Here is a 20,435-nt window from a genome sequence, read left to right as displayed (position 1 = left end):
TTGATCACAATAATTGATATGGATGTAGTTGAAATTAACGTAACCCAATGTTGCTTTTTATGAAAATCCATTGCCTTTAACTATTAGCTATGAGTCAGTTCTATTCTCAGCTGCAGCAGTTGTCGCTCTATGAACTGGAATCGGAACCAAAGCCAAAAAGAATTGGAACTGAAATTATTTGGGCCAGATCTAATTTTGAAACTTTCCTATAGAATGATTTACATGGTGTTCTTCAAATGAGTGATGCAATAGATTCAAGCGCTTGTGAGATGACTTGATGTGTTATTTTAGACACTTTTCTAAATACCTTAATGAGAATCATTTATAGCTTTTTGAAAATGAAACTCTTAATTAAACGTATTCGTAAATCGAAAGCCAGGTGTGACCCTCTGTTGGATCACACCTGGCTTTCTCCTGTTGACTACACCACCACCTCTGTGTGGTGAAGATGACAATGACCCACCACCAGAAGGACCCACCACAATCCGAACCCAGGAAGGGAGATAAAGCTCTGCAGTGTGTGTGTGTTGAGAACCGAGAAAAGGGGACTGAGATCTGATGCCACAAAGCACACCAGACTGAGAACCAACAAAGGAGTGGACCCATCCCTATTTTGATGCTTTTACTGCTAAATACAGTGGACTCTGGTAAATACGAACAATGTTATTACGACGCAAATCGTTGGTCCTGATGAAAAGGCTTATCCAATCTATAGTAAAAGAAACGTTTTTGCGAAATTACGAACCTTAGTCCCAAAATGAACTTTATTGCAAAGTTTCACGATAAGCAGTGGCATTTAGATGGATATACACTAGGGGTGGACGGGTCAAAATTTTAAGGGTCGGGTCGGGTATTTTTTTTGACCCTCGGGTCAGGTCGGGTCTCGGGTCGGGTCGTATCCAATAATTTGATCATAATTTTTTTCTTGAAGCAGAAATGTCAAAAAATATGTTTATGAAGGCCAATAAAAGGAAATAAAAATAAACAATCTATACCTAAGTAGATTAGTTTAAGTGTATTCACTCAAAACAGAAATGCAAATGCATATCTGAAACAGACTACTACAAAAATAACACAAATAAATACAATACCAAGTTGGATAATGAGGTCAAGGTAAAACAAACATCTTCCTGTATTTCCTGTAAATATATCCCGAAGTCAATTCTTTCGGTGCACTCAATTTCAGATAGGCTATTATTAAACTCAATGGCCCATATTACAAATGTTTAAAATCAATGACAAATATACACAAGAAATATTTTGTTTCCATAAATGTGTTACTCTTTAATTACAAAAGGTTAAAGAAACCAAAAACTCAGTCTTAAAAAAATAGAATGATAACTGATGAAAGCTAATAACAATTATCACTATCCATTAATATTTGCCTTATACTAATGACTTATGTCTAGTTATTTACTATTAATTACACAATCTATAAATTATTAGTTTTTTGCCAGAAGTGAAAAATATTAAACCTATTTTTTTTACACTAATAATACAAAGGATGAAAGTAACATGAACAAATGAAGTAGTCCTTCGTGTAAATATAATCTGGAAATAAAAATTGTAAAGCAAGGTCTTAACTATACAATTCTCTTGAGGGTGCGGGGACATGGGAAGGAGAACGTTCTAGAAGGGTTCAGGGTGCACTTGGGATTCGTTGGGAGAGTAAACTGGAAGAAAGGGCAAAGAAAGTCGGATATTCAGGAATATGGTTCCTATTTGCTAAAAAAAAGTCTGTACCCCAATGTACACCGCATGGTTCCGATTGGTTTTATGGCCATAAATCTCTGTAAAGGCCAATCTTAACTGCCACACACACTACTCCACCCATTTCCGCTCTCTTCCCCGCACCGTAACCTTGCAAATATTCCTTGCTCTCTCATTTCTCTTCCAGTTTGTTCACCCAGGGCACTCCAATTGCACCAAGAACCCCACAGAGCGTTCTCTCCATTAATTCAAAGAAATCCTTTCATTTACAACTGCAGCACATCAGGTTTCTTTCCAGACCTGTTAAAACGACTGGACTATGACGTTAAAACCGGCCGAGACAATTAAAAACTGGAAGATTGATAAACATGGGTTTATTTAAGTAATTTTAGCAGTGATCATGATTGGCTGATTGAAGTAATGGGTTAAATAATCTTCCAGTAAGTCGACGTGTCGACAGTAATTTGGTTTCGTTTTTTATGCTTTCCGTATGGAAAATTAAATACACCGAACCCTTCTGGAGTTTTGTAAACAAGGGGAGTGGAACGCGTTTGGGCAGGGGTAACATCAAGAGTTGTTATATGAACGGGTAGATGGAAGGAAAATACTCGTTCCGTATTCTAGACTTCGCAGATAGCCGCTTAAAATAGGCAAAAATGGAAAGCATGGCTATTTTTATAAACTTATCCTCACATATATAATTTTAATGAACTTAAAAATAAAGCTGTTAATATTGATTCCACTCCAGCCAAAAACAATCCTTTTAAATCAATGTTAAACATTTCTAAGATATCAGCTGCTGAGATAAAGTCGTAGTCGCATTGACAACAGCATTGGCATCTGCAACGGCTTTTTAAGAACAGGTCGGGAGTCTCCTTCATCTATGTCTCCGTAAACTAAAAGAATGATATAAATATCATCATTCACCTTCACAAACCTTAACACTTTGACTGCGACTGTTCAGGTCCCCTATGATCCAAAAATGCGGAATTTTTTTTTCTCGCCAACAGGTTTGAAATTGGATGTAATGAACATCCAGTATCACCAAACTAAAATTTTCAATTTTTTTTTCGGTATAATTGGATAATTTATTTTCCACGTCGATCGACGTGGTCCGCCGTTGACAATGGTCCGTGGTTATGCAACCCGTATTACAGAAGGTTGTAAATTTTTTTATGCATAAATACATCTTCTTTAGTCGCTAAATATCGATGATTAAAACAAGTATATAGTTAATCCGTATTTAATTACTACCCTCGTACCATTAACTGAATATTTGAACTCGGAATCCCACCTGATGCTCTTTTTTTATCGTACATTTTGTGCACAAAACATTTTTGGACGTTCACCTTAGATGGGGAGAATATACATTTTGATGTTGATCTTCTGCACATATTTGAGGTAAATACCGGAATTAGGTAATTTTTATGCCTAGCCTCATTATACTTACCTTGGAAACCTATCTTAGACCACTATCTTTTATACTCCCCGCTTGAATGGTTATATACTCGATGGTTCTTGAAGAGTGGTGGAAAAGAGTAGAGGTATATTACAATTCATGCACTCCTCTATGTTGAAAATACACTAATAAATTGGTAAAAGGATTTTGTAGGACAAAACAAGGACAAAGAAAATTTGTAGGATAATATGTATTTATCTCGAATTAAGATTAACAATTTGCATTCTTAGCAAGTAAAATAATAAAAATAGAATGACTTTTACAAATGTTTTATCAGGTTTTATGACCATTAAAAAACGTCAGTAAATATACAAGAATATGATAAAAACACTCACATAAACAAACATACTTATCTAAAACATATTCACCAAACATGATGCACGTAATTTAATCAATCCTTCCGTGAAACTCTTTGAAGCACTTTTCCAGGCAAAGAGAAGGATTTTCTGCGCAATCAGGGCAGCAGTATATAGTTTGCTGGCGTTTTCCTTTTTTTGTACATACACGGCAGTTTTTTTGTTTCCTTCTATCCCCTTTAGCTGTCATGGGGTTGAACTTGGGAAAGTGCATCTCAAGTGGTTGGGTTTGGGAAACGATGACGTTTTCCTGAGTCCGGCCAAAACTGACGAGTTTTCCTATAATACTAAGTCTAAAACTCTGTAGACTCATTTTCTCTCCCTTTGAATACATTTAATACAGTTTAAAGCTGTTTAATAGCATTATTTGCACAATATGGAGAGCAACCTTTTTATACCAACGCAAGGTCTTTCTTGAGGTTATGTGGTAGGACAAAAGTTGATCTAACCTATCAACACCACCCATGAATTTATTGTATTCCCTCACAGCTTCAGGAACCCTCCTTTCAATTTTCCTTTTGCTCACGCTATTCACCAACTTTCCCGAGTGCTGTGTGCTAATCATTGTCACCTCCCTTTTGTCCTTCCATTTTAGCACACAAACCCCGTCGTCGGACCACATTTCCACAACTTCTCCTTTTTTTATTTTTTTCGCAGTAACTTCCGCGGGATTACCTTTTCGATTACTCCTCAACGTGCCAGTGCACAAAATTTTATTTGCTGCTAAACTTGCAACAATTTCCACACTGGTGAAGTAGTTGTCCATAAATACACAGTGTCCTACTCCTCCATATGCCTGCAAAAGTTTATGAACAACACAGCCCAGCGTGCCCAAGTCCTCCCTCAGAGTTTTCCCCGGCTCCTGTGTAAACTAAAATTTTTGTGACAAGGCCAGTGGGTTCAGCCAGCATGTATAGCTTTACAGCAAACTTATGTTTTTTTCCTTTGATGTACTGCCTGAAAGACAATCGCCCCCTCCATAAAATCATGGACTCGTCAATACTCAATTCTCGGGAAGGGTAATATATTTCATCCATTATGTCATCAAAATGATTTAACAGTGGCCTTATTTTCTGAAGGCGGTCAGATGAACGTGGTTTTTGTGTCCCTTCGGCAGGTGCAAAATGTAATACTCGTAAAATTATTTGAAACCTGTCCCGAGACATGTGTGAGGGAAAGAAAGGGATGTTATAAAACTTGTCTTTCCGCCAGTAATCCTGAATCTGAGATATTTGGATCAGTCCCATGTGCAGTAGTAGCCCCATAAACACGAAAAACTCATTCTTTGTGACAGATTTCCAACATCCTATGCGTGCGCGAGGAGATAGCCTCTCTTTCAAGAAACAGTCCGCGTTATTATTTGTTTCTTGAATAATTTTTTCTACTATTTGGTCTGTGAATACCAGACGAAAAAAATCCCATGGAGTGTCTCCATTTGGTTTCACTTTCAAATTCCTCTGTCTAGTGAAAGTCATTTCTGGCAATGCGGGTGTTTCCATAGACCAAGTTCGGTCAGTACGACGCGCGTGGATAGACAAACCCGGAGTCACAGCTGAGCCATGGGTTAGGGAACTTGAGAAGCTGTCACACATACCTATTGATGAATCTTCGAAAGCGTCATCATCCTCTGGGTATACGCAGTCTTCGGATTCGGTGCTTCCATCATCCTCCATATCGTCGCTACTTAGAAGAAAGCTGTCATCACTGTCCCCTGAACCGGAAGTATCATCTTCCAGGATAGCTTCAATTTCTTTCTCTGGCAAATTTCTATCTCTGTATCCCGAAATTGCGTTGGGTGAAGGCATTCCTACATTCGTCGACAGAATAAAAAAATTATATAAATAAAAAACACATAGGAGGTGCAAATTTTAACAGGCAGATATTTTGTCATCAATTTTTGAAAAATGTTTGCTTTTCTTACCAAGTATTGATGAAGAGGTGGAAGGACCAGCTGGAGACTCTTTGGGTATAGAAACTGGATCCAACGACGAATCAGAATCTAAAACGTTAATGCAAAGAGTGAAAGAGCTAATAGTTAGTCCGAGTGTGTCCGAGCAATCTCAATTAAACAGATGAAGTAATAAAGCAATAATTACCTGGAGTTGACTGTACTTCAGGAGAAGATGATAATTTGTTTTTGGAAATCCCTATTTTTAAAAATTTTTGTTTCGATGATTCCCCTAAATAGAAAATTCGTTTTTTAGCTTATAGAAAATGAAAACTTGAGAATTAGCACTTTACACAAACTATTAAATTAGGCAAAACCTTACCTTGATATTGGGGAGATATTTCTACTTGGCGTCTTCATTTCCCCATTATGGATACCACTGACCTAATGTACTGGAGCTAAAATTGCACTGCTCGATGTCAGAACGTCTCTCCTCCACGTTCACGTCTGTTCTGCGTTCTTGAATCTAAAACTTCTGGCTAATTTTCAACCGTGCCGTCACTTTGTAGTACATTGCTTCTGAATTGTTGCTCACCGACTAGTAGGTCAGAAGCACAGCTATTGTAGCAAAATGTTGAATCTGTCGTGTACTTTACTGATTAAAACACAGAATGTGACACCAGCAAAAGTTTCCTTTAGGACGTAATGGTATCCTGTTCCAGAAATATCAATTACAGCGAATTTATACCGACGTCCATTCTGCGTATTCTCATCTTACCGTTTCGGGTCTGAAAATATTTTTGGCAGCATTGCTTCTTCATCACGGTAGAATTTTTTCTAACGAAGTTTCCACTTTGTATTCATTGTGTACCAATGTGTTCTTTAGTACTCATAACATAGCTGTCTCAACAAAATCTGAGAGAAAACCTCCGCTAACAAAATCGACGGATATAGCGCGATTCAACCAACAGTTACAACTGTATATATGTATACACACACAGTTGTAACTGTGGTAGATGGGGGGGGGGGGGGGAAATATATTATTATATATATATATATATTTTTTTTTTTCATCTACCACAGCACCGTCGTAGAAGTAATCATTTTGAAAGTTGTGATATTAGTCTTCACACGTTAAGAAATATACTAAAGATGGCGAAAAAAGGAGCATTGTGTCGTTGTCTCTAAGATAATCAATATTTATTATATATGTATCAGCTTACCACGCGGTATGAACTATTCGTAAATATAAATTAAATTTCATAATATTTCATTTATAAAGTTAAATACAGATTTTTTTACTAATAAATTATGTGAAACACAAATTATCTCGCAAAATGATTATATTTAATCTCAAAAGAGAGCATAAGAAAATGATAAAAGTTACTCGAGGTAATGATAAACATAACTTTCAATGTAAGAAAGGCACCTTGAAACGGATCCGAATATATGATGTCTGGATCATAAAAAAGAAGAATAATTAAGCACATGTCGGTATATATAGAATTAATTCAATCAGAAGCCATTTCATACGTAAGTGTGTTAGCACGTCGATTGACGTGTTCCGCCGCTGGCAGAAGATCGCGACCACGTCGATAGACGTGCTCCGCAGTGAAAGTGTTAATGAGGTTAGGCTTTAAAAACTTTTCAGCCTAACCTGGTGCCTAGCCGAGAAGTTTTATTCGTTACCGCAGGTGCTAAAATGGATAAGAAATGGAATATATGCCGTATCCCATTTGTCAAGTTGTTATCGATCGGAAAGAAATAATATTTCAGCCCAATAACGCATATATAATGTTCAGCTGAAAATATGGAAGTCAATACCAATCACCCGTGAATATTTCTATATAGTCCCTACTATTTCATAGTTCAGTGACAGAGTCAGACTGAAACGTAATTGGGCTGGCAGTCGTCACGACTGCCTGTCGCCACTCCTCGCTACTACGTAGATATTAGAAACTACTTTCTGCCTTTAGCGCCCTTAATTGATACTAGTCTTCTAATGTCAGCTAGTTCTGATTATTGCATTCTAATATAAAATAATGTCTAACTTTTACGTTACTTAGGTTTTCTTAAGATCGCCATTTACATAGGAAATACTCGCTGGCTTGTATTTTACGACTTTTTATGCCATAAAATGTATGAAATATGTTATATTTTGAGAGCGCTGTCACAAATGATGGCCATAATCAATTTAAAATGTTGCTGGGGACAATAGAAGTTATAAAAAAGAAAAGTGAAATATTTTTCGCGATGGATAAAATTCTCGCGATTTTCGACCAGACCCGATTTTGACCCGAGATTTGAAACGGCCCGACCCGAAGGTCGGGTCAGGACGATGACCCGACCCGACCCGAAAATTTCGGGGCCCCATCGACCCCTAATATACACTACGCTAAGCTGTAATAATTGCGCCATGTTTAAGTTCTCCTCGTGTAATGTGCCCAAGGGTGTCAATCATGGTTCTTTCTCCAGTGTACATGAAACATCATATAATGAGCTTCATTCCTGTGGAATCATGGCTACCCAATCATAACGGCTCGTCAATTGGACGTACAGTTAGTCCTCCTCCGACACACATTCGATTTACGAACTTTCAGAGGTACAAGCATTCAAAAATTTCGAATTTAGCATCATTTGATTTGGCCGATGCGATGCAGTGTGGTGGAGAGGAACTTGCACTTTGGGCACTATCTGAACAAAGTATCATTCAATCCGGTGTGAAGTTAGGAACTGTTCAGGCTTTCGCCCTTACTGTGGAGAAAAATTTTTTTTGCTCCAGCTGCATAGCACACCTAGCTAGATCAGTTCGTCACAATTGTGAGAGGCACAATTGTGATGCAGTGTTGCTTGCGGCAGGATAACCATACTCCTCAATGCTTTGCATGCAGTCCGGCCGGTGAGAGTTGTCCGATGACAAGAATGCCAAAGAAGGAGCGGAGAACCCTTCGCCAGCATGGTTTTCTCTTGCCATGGCGGCCTTGCCCCCCACCCCAAACTAGACCCTTCTGCCTGTCATTGGACAACTCTCGGCGGGCGGACTGTAGGTTTATCAACTTACGAACAAGGTCTTGGAAGGCATATAGTTCATATATCGAGGACTTACTGTATTCAGGAAGATTCAGGAACCCTCGATTGCGTCATGGTGTATTCTTCAGTTGAGAAAATGAAACGAATTCTCTTGTTTTTATATACAGTAGAACATGTTTAGTACACTTCTGAAGGGACCACAAGTAATGAACGTACTAATCAGGAAAATGTGCTAACAAGGAAAGTAAGTACCATATATGTCTGAACATAGTCCCCCCTTTTTTTCCAAAAATGCCTGTGGTAAAAGTAAAAGGGGGGAGACTATATTCAAATGCATTTTTTTAACTTTTCCCGAAACTGAAGCCTCAAAATGAGGGGGGGGGGGGTGAACTATAGTCAGAGGGGGACGATATTCGGAGAAATACGGTAATAGCAGTTGGGGTAATTGCAATCTGTGGAAAAGTCGTCATAATTACAATTACTATCGCTAGTTCTCGTGGGATCGCCTCCCTGAACTCTTTTTACGTGTAAAATCAAGAAAATGAGCTCTGCATTGAAAAGCAATACCATGTGAATAAAAATCACAATGTTTCATAGATTTCCCTAAGGCAATTACATGAAAACTGCGTCAATCTTCCATATATACAGGGTCCATTTAATAAGTATTGGGACTGGGTCCAAATATCAAAATTTAATGCAGTTATCATAATAATTACGTAATAATCTTCATAATACATTCCTCCTGCATGGATACACATAGTTCGGCGCGTCTGCCACCGATCAAAATCCCGATGGAATTCAGTTTCTGGAATACTGTTCAGAGCCTTTGTCATTGCCACTTGAATTGCCTCGATGGAGTCGAACCGATATCCTTGAGCTCCCTTTTTATTTGCGGAAACAAGAAAAAGTCAGGCGGAGCCATGTCAGGGCTGTAGGTGGGGTGAGGCAACATCACCACGCCTAATTTCGCTAGCAGCTGCCGCTCAACAATTGTACAACATATGACAGCGTAGCATTGCTGGACCACGGCCGTCTTTAAACAGGCCGGAGTGACCGATGTGGCAACGTCGCGCGCCCGTCATCTAGGAGGCCTGCGGGATTGCTCTCACCTGCGACCAAGTCTATTGTTTCGGCGTAGAATATCGGCAAAAGAAATCGCTTTGCGGCTAGGAAATCCACTAAAAAACTGCTGTTTTACTTACCATGGGATAATCGTGCATCCATTGCTGATTGTGAAGAAGGAGCAGACAGGAATGATACAAATTAGTCATGTATAAAACAGATGATTTTATTGAAATATAGTCACCGAATTGAAAGCAGTCACATAATTGTAGAATATTTTCTCTCATTGGAAGTGTGTCTAGCGACATCCATTCTGTTATTCCTAACTTTAGCATAATTATTTAGAAATACATTTGCCAGAGTTTTAATAAATCTTGCAAAAAAATAACTGTTCGGTACATTGCACTGAAAACAGCTGTCTTCATAAATTCCTCTTGAATTATCGTCAAGGAGGATACTTTTAAGAAATGTAGCCTCATACTTGGGTTCTACTAGAGTCATCATAATGGCCAATGCATGAAGACCAACACTTATACAGACATACAAGGAGATATAAGTCCTCCATTGTCTAAAGGCCGTTTTACACGGTACACGGAATTGCGCAATCTGACGTACGTGCGAAGGCGCAATAAAAATTGCGTCGTGTAAAGCGGTGAATTGCTAGAACAGATGCGAGAATGCGTGGATGCGAGACGGCAAAATTGTAGCCCAATACCAGGAAAGCCTGGGTAAGAAACTAGAAGAAGGAGCAGAGAACCTGAGTGTAAATGACTCGGTAGAGAGAAAATGGCTTAATATAAAGAAGGCTATGGAAGAGGCTGCGAAGGAAACCATAGGAGAAAGAAAGAATCTAGATCGAAGGAACACCATCCAGAAAGAGACAAGACAAAATGTCAAAAGATATAAAGAAAGCAGAAGACAAGCAAATAAAATACTACGAAAAAAGAAAAAACAGTACTTAAAAGGGTATGTGGAAAAGATTGAAGAACTGAACACACAAAATGAAAGTAGAAACTTATACCAGCCAATCAAACGGATGACAAATAAATTTCAACGAAGAACAAACGCATGTAAGGATAAGAATGGGAGGTTGGTTGGAACAGAGGAAGAAGTAATGGAAAGATGGGCCGAGTACTTAAGGAATTGCTGAATGTCAATGAGGAAGATGAGGAGGATGGAGAAATGTTGGACATGAGGGTGGACACCAATATTAGTAGGCCATCAATTGAGGAGGTGGAGGAGTCGTTAAAACGGCAGCGGAATGGGAGAGCTCCAGGGGAAGATCAAATTTTACCGGAGTCAAGTATGGAGGAAAAAATTTAGCAAAGAACCTACATAGACTGATACGTGAAATATGGGAGACAGAAGAGATGCCTGAGAAATGGAAGATTGGTTTAAATTGCCCTTTATTCAAGAAGGGAGATAAATTGCAATGCAGCAACTATAGGGGAATCACATTACTAAATGTCACTTATAAGATACTTTCTTGTATACTGCAGAGGAGACTTAACACGTATGCTGAAGTAAACCTTGGTGAATACCAATGTGGCTTCAGGCCGGGAAGAGGAACAACCGACCAAATCTTTGTAATGAGACATGCATGCATGGAGAAATGTTATGAGTGCAACATTGACCTACATTGATATCCAGCAAGCTTTTGATATTTTCAATAGAAGAAAAATGTTGAAGGCATTGGAGGGATTTGGAACACCAAAAAAACTAATTAAGTTGGTAAATATGACTATGGAAGGATCTCAAGCTAAGGCCTATATCGGGGGCAAGACTAGTGAAGCCTTTAAGATAACAACTGGAGTAAGACAAGGAGATTCTCTATCAGCAGTACTATTTAATCTGTGCCTACATGAAGCCATGAAAGAACTGGGGTTAGAGGGGACAATTGTGCATAAATCTACTCAGGCATGTGCCTATGCCGACGACATAGTTCTAATGGCACGGAATATGGATTCTCTGAAATAAATATTCAAAATCTTAGAACAGAAGAGTAAGAATATAGGGCTCAGAATCAATGAGAGAAAAACGAAATACATGAAAATGTCGACCACGGAGGACAGAAGATAGACTCAAAACGTTACATTTGGGCAGTACAACTTTGAAAATGTAAAATATTTCAGCTACCTCGGTACAAATTTAAACTGTAAGAACTCAATGACAGAAGAGATCAACAAGAGGATAATGGCTGGAAATACGGCTTACTTTGCTAATATTAAGCTCCTGAAGTCAACTCTTCTATCTAAGGAGATGAAATTCAAGATCTATAAGACACTTATCAGACCGGTCGTGACATATGGAGCAGAAACGTGGAGCATCTCCGCTGGAAACGAGCAAGCTCTGCGGATATGAGAACGGAAGGTTTTGCGAAAGATATATGGTCCCGTGACAGATGGGGTAACTTGGCGGATAAGAACAAACAAGGAAATAGAAAATATTATCCGAGGCGAAGACATACTGAGATTTGTGAAGACCCAACAGCTAGCTTGGCTAGGTCATGTAAAAAGAATGAGTGAAGAAAGGATGCCTAAGAAGATTCTACATGGAAATATGGATGGAAAGAGGAAGACAGAGGAAAAGATGGATGCAGGATGTGGAAGAAGACATAAAGGCTATGAGGATTGTCAGATGGTGGGAGAAAGTGCAGAACAGGAGAGAATGGACAGGCGTCTTGACGGAGGCCAAAGCCCATACCGGGCTGTAGTGCCGAGGAAGTAATAAGTAGAGACGGCAAAATAGCCCCTTTCTAACGAAAATAGAACATGGGCTATTTTGCCGTCTCGCGTTCACGTCCACTCATTCGTTCTAGCAATTCACCGCTTTACACGACGCAATTTTGATTGCGCCTTCGCACGTTCGTCAGATTGCGCAATTCCGTGTGCCGTGTAAAGTCTTTGAAATAGGCATCTTCACTACCCTCATTTGAAATACATGAACATGCACTTATATCAATGGTCAAGTGCTGCAATGCCTTCAGGACAGCATGCCCACAAACGTAATTGAGTCCCGAATATTCCTCGGCAGTGATTAATATTGGTTTGCTCATAATTTCCAGGAGGTCGAACTGATTGAGTATGAGCTCATCATCTTCCAACGCTTCAACTTACAAATAAATAACTTACCTTCGACTGCAGCTAATATGATAGGTTAAAAAATGAATCTTCTAACGTCATCTCCTGCAAAAATAGGGTTTATAGGAAGAAAATTAACTTCAAACGAGTCATGTCGAGTATCTTATTCACCACGAGTCCACTGTTGTAGAATGATAAACAAATAATAAACAGGCCTCCTCCGCGTTGTTGCCGAATGTCATCCCTCCGGCCTGTTTAAAGACGGCCGTGGCTGGACAGTGGGCTCCATGCTGGGAAGCGACGACACCACAAACAATCACACGTCACAACAATCAACCTGCTGTCTGGACTCATGTGCGGAGGCGACTGAAATAAAGTGTATCGGAGTAGTGGGGGGGAGACCCCTCTACCGAGCCGACAGATTGGACCCACAATCCACTGATTGCTGAGGCTACAGCGAACCCGTCCCATATATATATCTATATTGTAACGGTTCAAACCGCGAGAGCCGCCCGCTCGCCTCTCGTTCGATATCTCCCCGTACATGTGATTGTTAACTCTCCACTCCCCCAAAATAGAAAATTGCCCGTACGGAGACTTACCGTTTCCGGGCTTAAAATCAAGTTCCCCAATTGTTCGTGCCTGCACGCACACTCACTTACAACAGGATTTAAGGAAATCGTGGCAATAGCAAAACAAATAACTTCAATGACATCCCTTTTACAATTGATTTTTAATAACTGAACTACCATAGGGTCCAAAATTTACACTGACACTAAAGTATTCCCCAAACACATACAATAAATCCCCGTTCCAAAATCCATCGGCGTCACCTCCAACATAAAATATGCACCTTCGGCTTCTCCTTCAAAATTACAATAGCACTTTCTCAATGATTATTAAAAAAATGATGTTTCCTACAGCAAAATATACCCACGCTCTTTGGCAAATGAGCTACGTAAAAATATAGTGACATCAAACTTACACAAAAAAAATTTTCCGTGCAAAGCAAGTATAAATTGGGCGTTAGTCTGGTCACGTGGCCACCCGTCTTGAAGTCGGGCTCAATGATCCGCCAAGTGACACTAACATTCAGATATTATGCTCAAACTTCACCACGTGCCGCACTTAAGTCTTGCAGGGCCGTGACTAAGACCAGCTAACAGTAAATTCACTAGGGCCTTATTGTGGGGAGCACACTTGGGACTTTCAAAGGGGGGAACAATCTGGACACAAAAGGATCTATTCGGGCTTTGGTAATTTCCAAGCTTACTTCCTTTATCCGATGTTCTCGCCACCCCTGACGAGCTGTCCTCGTATCTGCCTCCTCCACGTGCCGTAACTTGGCTGCTGCTGCTTGTCACTGAACACCACTATTTGACTTATCTCGTGTCAGACCGTAGGAGAGAGAGAGAGCACTAGACTTCTCGTCTCTCCCTTTTATCACCTCAGTACTACCCACAATCACCTCTGGTGCACCACAACGCCTTCTTTTTCCCCGGCCGAAAGGCGGGTTTTCAAACGCATTCCGGGAGAGAACCACTGCGTCGCCTCTCCCGGAAATCCACTCTCACACAATTTCACATACATAAAAAAATATACTACAATAAACACAAAATAAATCCTTTACCTAAATCTAGTACAGAACTCTGTAAACAAATAAATGCTAAAATTGTGAGTGTGCGCGCAGTCGTAACCCCCCCCAGCCGCGATGTTATAAAATGATGCGTCGGGCCCGCTCCGGTCCTTACCGCTACAATATATATATAAAAGAAAGTCGAAAATCGTGTTAGTTAGAACACTTATAACTCGAGAACGGCTGCACCGATTTTAATGATATTAGGCTCTTTGGATTCGTCTCAGCCCCGGATAACATATAGGACATTAAAAAATAGGAAAAGTTCACAAAAAAATTCAACTTTATCTTAGAGATATGTTTTTAGGAGTTGATTGTTGAGACGGTCAAAAAAATAAGATTTTTTTTGTTTTTACTAATGTATTGACTGGTCTTTTTAGCAATATTAAAAAAATTTAAATGTTCAAACATGTTAAAAATATTTAAGTAATAGTAAAATTGTATTAAAATAATTGAATTAAATATAAGCTCAGCTCAAATTGAGTTGTCAACAAACACATAACTACCGTGAGTGTAAACAAATCTCCAAGCAATTGTTGATTATCAGTAATGTTCGTGTACTCTGCTTAGATTCAAATCTTTTAACTTTGTTATAAACGAAGACGAAGTCACCAACTATCTATCTGAATATTTAAAGTCCTTGGACGCACCTGGCTTACCACGGCACGATTTACAGCTAAAGGTAGGCTCTGTGTTCATGATCTTTCGAAACTTAAACCAACCAAAACTATCCAACTATGTGTGTGTTTGGTTATTAAAAAACTGATAATGAAAGTGATTCACGCCACTATACTCAAAGGAAAATTGGTAAATTTTTACAAGAGGTACAATCCGGATTTCGCCTTCAAACCTTCACATTCCTGTAGTATTTTTGCCTCCTGATTAACGTGGTGACATTCATTCCTGGCGCAAATTAATACTTTTCGATATATTTTAACTTTTATGAATAGCGTTTTTCGGGTTCTGCGCATGCGCGGCCATATTGGAATGGCGGTAAATGAGTTTCACGGCACACGTTTGAAATTGTAAACAATAATAATAATATAATAATAATAATATTTTTATTGGTTCCCAGAGACGTGTCTAAGCCACGTATGGAACAAGTCACAAGAATAGTACATACATGAGGTATTAAAAAATAATATTTAAGGCGAGAAGGATAGGTACAGACATAAACATAAAAGTAACATTTTCAAAAGACAGGTTATAAAGACATAAATTCATCCACTGAATAACAGGGATTGTCACATAAATACTGATAAAGTTGACCTTTGAATTTGGAGAATGAATCTAGCTGTTTAATCTTTAGAGGTAAACATTTGAAATATTTTGACCCAGCATATACATATGGGGTTTTTGCTGAACATGGTTGATTTATGTACAGTAACTCTTAAATCACTACAACCCCTTGTGTTATAGTTGTGGATATCAGCATTGGTTTTGAGACTGTAAAACTGCTTATTTTGTTGAACAAAGGTAATTGCAGAAAAAATGTATAGGCAAGGTAGCGTAAGAATCCTTAAGGATTTGAAATAGGGCTTGCAGCTGCTTCGCCTAGGAATGTTTTTTATTATTCTAATGGCCCATTTCTGGAGCCTAAAAAGACGAGTAGAATGGTGGGAATGGCCCCATACTGCAATCCCATGTATCAATCGACTATGGATATATGTATAATAGACTGAGAGTGCAGTAGCAGTATCAACCAGAGGGACAATTCTTCTAAGTAGGTAACAGCCACTGGACACCTTTGTAGACAGTTTATCAACATGAAATTCCCAAGATAGTGACTCATGAATATATAAACCTAAAAATTTAGTCACAGAAGAGGAAATAAGGGAGGATCCATTTAACCTTAGGAGAGGAGAAGAAGTGATCTTTCTTTGATAGGTATGAAATTGAATGAAAGTTGATTTATCATTATTTATAAATACCCTATTATCATTGCACCAGTCACTCATAGAATTTATGTTTCTTTGGACTACCGTAGAGTCTAAGTGCTTATTAGAGGTAAGGTGGGTTGTGTCATCAGCATACATGTACACTGAACCACAGTCGAAGTACTTTGGAAGGTCATTTATGTAGATGAGAAAAAGGAGGGGGCCCAAAATAGATCCTTGGGGAACACCTCTGAAAATTGCTAAGGGAGTAGAAGTTATATTAGTATATGACTCAGCAGAATAAATCTGTACCACTTGTGATCTTTCACTTAAAAAGGATTTTAACCACTGATTGGCAATTCCAGAGACTCCATACATCTTAAGTTTCCTCAGCAGTATTTCATGATCTACAGAATCAAATGCTTTCCTTAAGTCAAAGAACACCCCTGTTATATGATTCTGCTTATCAAGTTCTAAGATGATATCATACAGGAGTTTATATATTGCTGTTTCAGTAGATCTATTTTTTATAAAACCTAACTGGGAATCCGTTAGAATCTTAAATTTATTAAAGAAAGAGAGTAATCTATTGTACATCACTTGTTCAAATATTTTAGAAAACAGGGAGGGAACAGATATAGGTCTATAATTGTTCATGTTATGTGGGTCACCACCCTTCAATACTGGGATGACTTTAGCAACTTTCAATCTATTGGGAAATATTCCAAGTGACAGAGATTCATTAATTAGATGCACAAGTGGATGGATCACAGACAATTTGGCATTGCCTTTTAATAAGGAGCATGGAATATCATCATAACCTGCGGAGTGTTTTTTATTTATCTTTTCTATTATGGTATCAATTTCTTTTACATCAGTGGGCTGAAGAAAGATTGTATGGTCATAGTGTGACCGATGCAATGATGAAGACTTGTTGGTCTGTTGTTGGCTAACATTCTTAAAAAGTTCACAGATGAAGTCAGGAAGTTATGATTGAATAGATTTGCAATATCATTATAATCAGAGACCATGGCGTCGTCATGATGAATGGCCTTGATTTTAGACCTATCACTGTCTGTGCAAGAGGTGGCATTCTTAATTAGTGCCCAAGCAGATCTACTTTTCTGATTAGACGAATTGATAATGGATATATTGTACTTTCTTTTGGTCTCACTAATTAGGTCAATATGCATCTTCTTAATGGATTTATAGTATTTCCTTTGGGACTCCGAGTTGTTTGCTTTTAGCTCATGGAATACTCGTTTCAATTTTTCAGATGAAGTCCTGATTTCATGAGTAACCCACTTGCACTTTGTTTTTTGAGGCCCAGGGGATTTCATAGCTTTCTTAGGGAAGCAGACATTAAAACAGTACAAAAATGTGTCAAGAAAATTACTAAATTTTACATCAAAAGCGACATCAGTAAAAACACAGTCCCAGGATTGCTCCTTGAGTAAATTTTGAAATTCAATTTGAGCTTGATGTGAATAGCACCTTTTATATTGAATCACATTGTGATTACAATTGGGGTCGCCACGGACATGGTACATGGAAAACTGAGCTCTGTGATCTGAGAAGTCTACGTCCACATTAGAACATCTGGAAGGAGGTATAGTGGAAAAAATGTTATCAATGATTGTTGAAGAGGAACTAGTAACTCTAGTGGGTTCACTTATTGTGGGTGTTAGGTTAAAAGTCAGTAAGCTATCTACCAGATATTTCTTGTTTGCAGAATCACAGTTCATATCAATATTAAAATCACCACAAACAATGGCATAAGTTGCAATTTTAATTAGAGCAGGCAAGACTTGAAGAAGGCGATCCATGAAGACAGAAAAATCACCTCCCGGCGACCTGTAGATGCACATTATTGATTTGACCATATCTCCATATGTCAGCAACGTCACACAACCTTCAAAGTCCATCTCCAAAGTACGATTATTTAAATTAAAGTTACGAAAATAGAGAACAGCTTTAACAAAAATCAGTACACCACCACTTCTGTGTTGCGATCTACAAAAGTATGAGGCTAGTTTATAGCCCTCGATGCTAATAAATTGAATTTCATCCATGTTTAGCCAATGTTCGGAAATACAAACAACATCAGGCTGATGGTCAAATAAAAATAGTTCTAAAACATTCAATTTATGACGTAAACATTGGATATTAAGGTGCATTACTTTCAGAGCACTAGTATTCACAGTTTGATAACCTTTTGTGTAAGATTCATCACGGAGACTATCGTTTATTCCACTAATATGCACAGCGGGGCCTAGTCAAGCAGTATCCGGGACAGATTTAGGTTTCAGGAATTTATTCACTATCACACCATTTGGCCATAAATTAGGGTTCGACAATTTCGTGTAATCATCGTAGTCAATGCCAATTTTGAAGGCGCCGGCAATCTTCTCACATGATACACATTGTACACTGAATTTGTCATTCACATGTTTGATCACTTCGTCAGTTGTAGTATCATTGGCCAAGCGTCCAACATACATGAAAATAGTTCTCTTAGCGGCTCGGAGACCACCTAATTCATCTTTTTTGGACTCACCTCGACCGACGGTAAAGAAATTGCGCTTCTTCCTTTTACGCTGCGTCTTCCAGGAGTCATTGTCCGTGGAGATAATGTCGTTACCTTGTGGATTAGGAACCATGTCGCCTTGCAGCTTCCTTGAATCAGATTCTATCTCTTGCTGGTCCTCAGCCATTGTGTTGATGTTGGTATTCACGTCGCTTAGCAGCTTCGTTGAGTGAGATTCTATGTCTCGCTCCTTCTCACTATGGATAACGTGGGTTGATGATCCAGGACTATCACGAAACTGATTTTCACGACCAAGGGTGATAGCCGATTCAGATTTCATGGGTACACTGTCGGAAAATGTCACTTTCTTGACCGTTGTGTGTTTCGTATGTTGAACTTTTGTTTTCAGATCCCGCACTTCTGCCTTTAGGGATTCTATGTCAGCCGCCATTATAGCTAATTTGCGAACGTCCGCTACGCGACAAGTTAAACATCGCCAAAAAACACCCAATGCATCTTCAATGGCTTTTAATTTAATTTCCTTCAGTCCGGTGCATTTATGGTGGAAGAAATGCTTGCAGTTATCACAGGGGAGGACTTTATCGCAGGTGGAAAGGCTTTTTTTACATGCGTGACACTCGATGCTACTCCCGGTGCCGCCATCTTGAATCCCTAGAGAAAAATATCCCTCGAGCTGGTCCAATACATAACAAAGTGGGAGGTAAAAGTGGATAAATCACTTTCTGGGCACATGTACGGGCTGGTCAACTGGAAAAAAATATCCTTCGAGATGGTCCAATACATAACAAAGTGGGAGGTAGAAGTGGGTAAATCACTTTCCGGGTATATGTAGGGGCTGGTCAACTAGAAAAAAATATCCCTCGAGCTGGTCCAATACATAACAAAGTGGGAGGTAGAAGTGGGTAAATCACTTTCCCGGCACATGTACGGGCTGGTCAACTAGAAAAAAATATCCCTCGAGCTGGTCCAGTTGGTAGGGTGGGAGGTGTTTGCGCATGCGCAGAAGGTGAAGTGCGTAAAGGAAGGGGGGAGTAAGTGAAGATCGTAAATGGCGGCGCATGCGCAGAAGCGTAAAATGGTATACATAAAAGTGCCAATATCTCGAAAAGTATTAATTTTCGCCAGGAATGAATGTCACCACGTTAATCAGGAGGCAAAAATACTACAGGAAAGTGAAGGTTTGAAGGCGAAATCCGGATTGTACCTCTTGTAAAATCGGTAAAATAATACCGGAAAAAATTCAAAGATGAGGAAGTTCTCAATCCGAAGACTCCATGATCCCAACTTATGTGCCCTTTTGAGCTTAAACGTATTCATTTTCCAATTCGTGTTGCATTCGTGATAACGATTAACAAATCGCATGGTCAGTCTCTCAGTTTTTGTGATGTTTGTTCTCATGTGTCAGTGAAAACCCATGATTTTCTCATGGTAAATAATATGTGGTATGTTTAAGAGTCGTTAAACCATCCGCTGTATTTCTCCCTTCGCTTCAAGGGCGCAGCTAGGAATTAAGGATAGGCGCAGCTAATACTGGCGGGTCTGTAGGGTATAGAAAACTCGCCAAGGTAAGCGAGAGGTGTGGGGGCCCTCCCCAGACATTTTTTAGGATAAAAGTTAGTGATGAGCGATATATCGCTAACTGTGATTGAATCACCGTTACTGAAAAGTAGCAGTCACTGTCGGTGATTCAATATTCGAAATCACTGTGATCGGTGATTCGATCACTGGATTCGGTGAAGATAGCTCTGGCTGCAACCAAGTGATATGCGATAAATCGCCACCTGTGATT

At 39.1% G+C, this 20,435-nt stretch overlaps 1 protein-coding gene across 1 annotated transcript in view; it reads left to right on the top strand.

Moving 5' to 3' along the window:
* The window catches only part of LOC124157001 (UDP-GalNAc:beta-1,3-N-acetylgalactosaminyltransferase 2-like), a 69,694-nt gene that overhangs the window by 30,463 nt on the left and 18,796 nt on the right, over positions 1-20,435 (top strand). The window lies entirely within an intron of this gene.

Source organism: Ischnura elegans, chromosome 4, assembly GCF_921293095.1.
Source record: "Ischnura elegans chromosome 4, ioIscEleg1.1, whole genome shotgun sequence".
Classification (NCBI taxonomy): Eukaryota; Metazoa; Arthropoda; class Insecta; order Odonata; family Coenagrionidae; genus Ischnura; species Ischnura elegans.
Note: the sequence above shows the minus strand (reverse complement) of the source record. Positions and strands in the feature narration are given on the sequence as shown.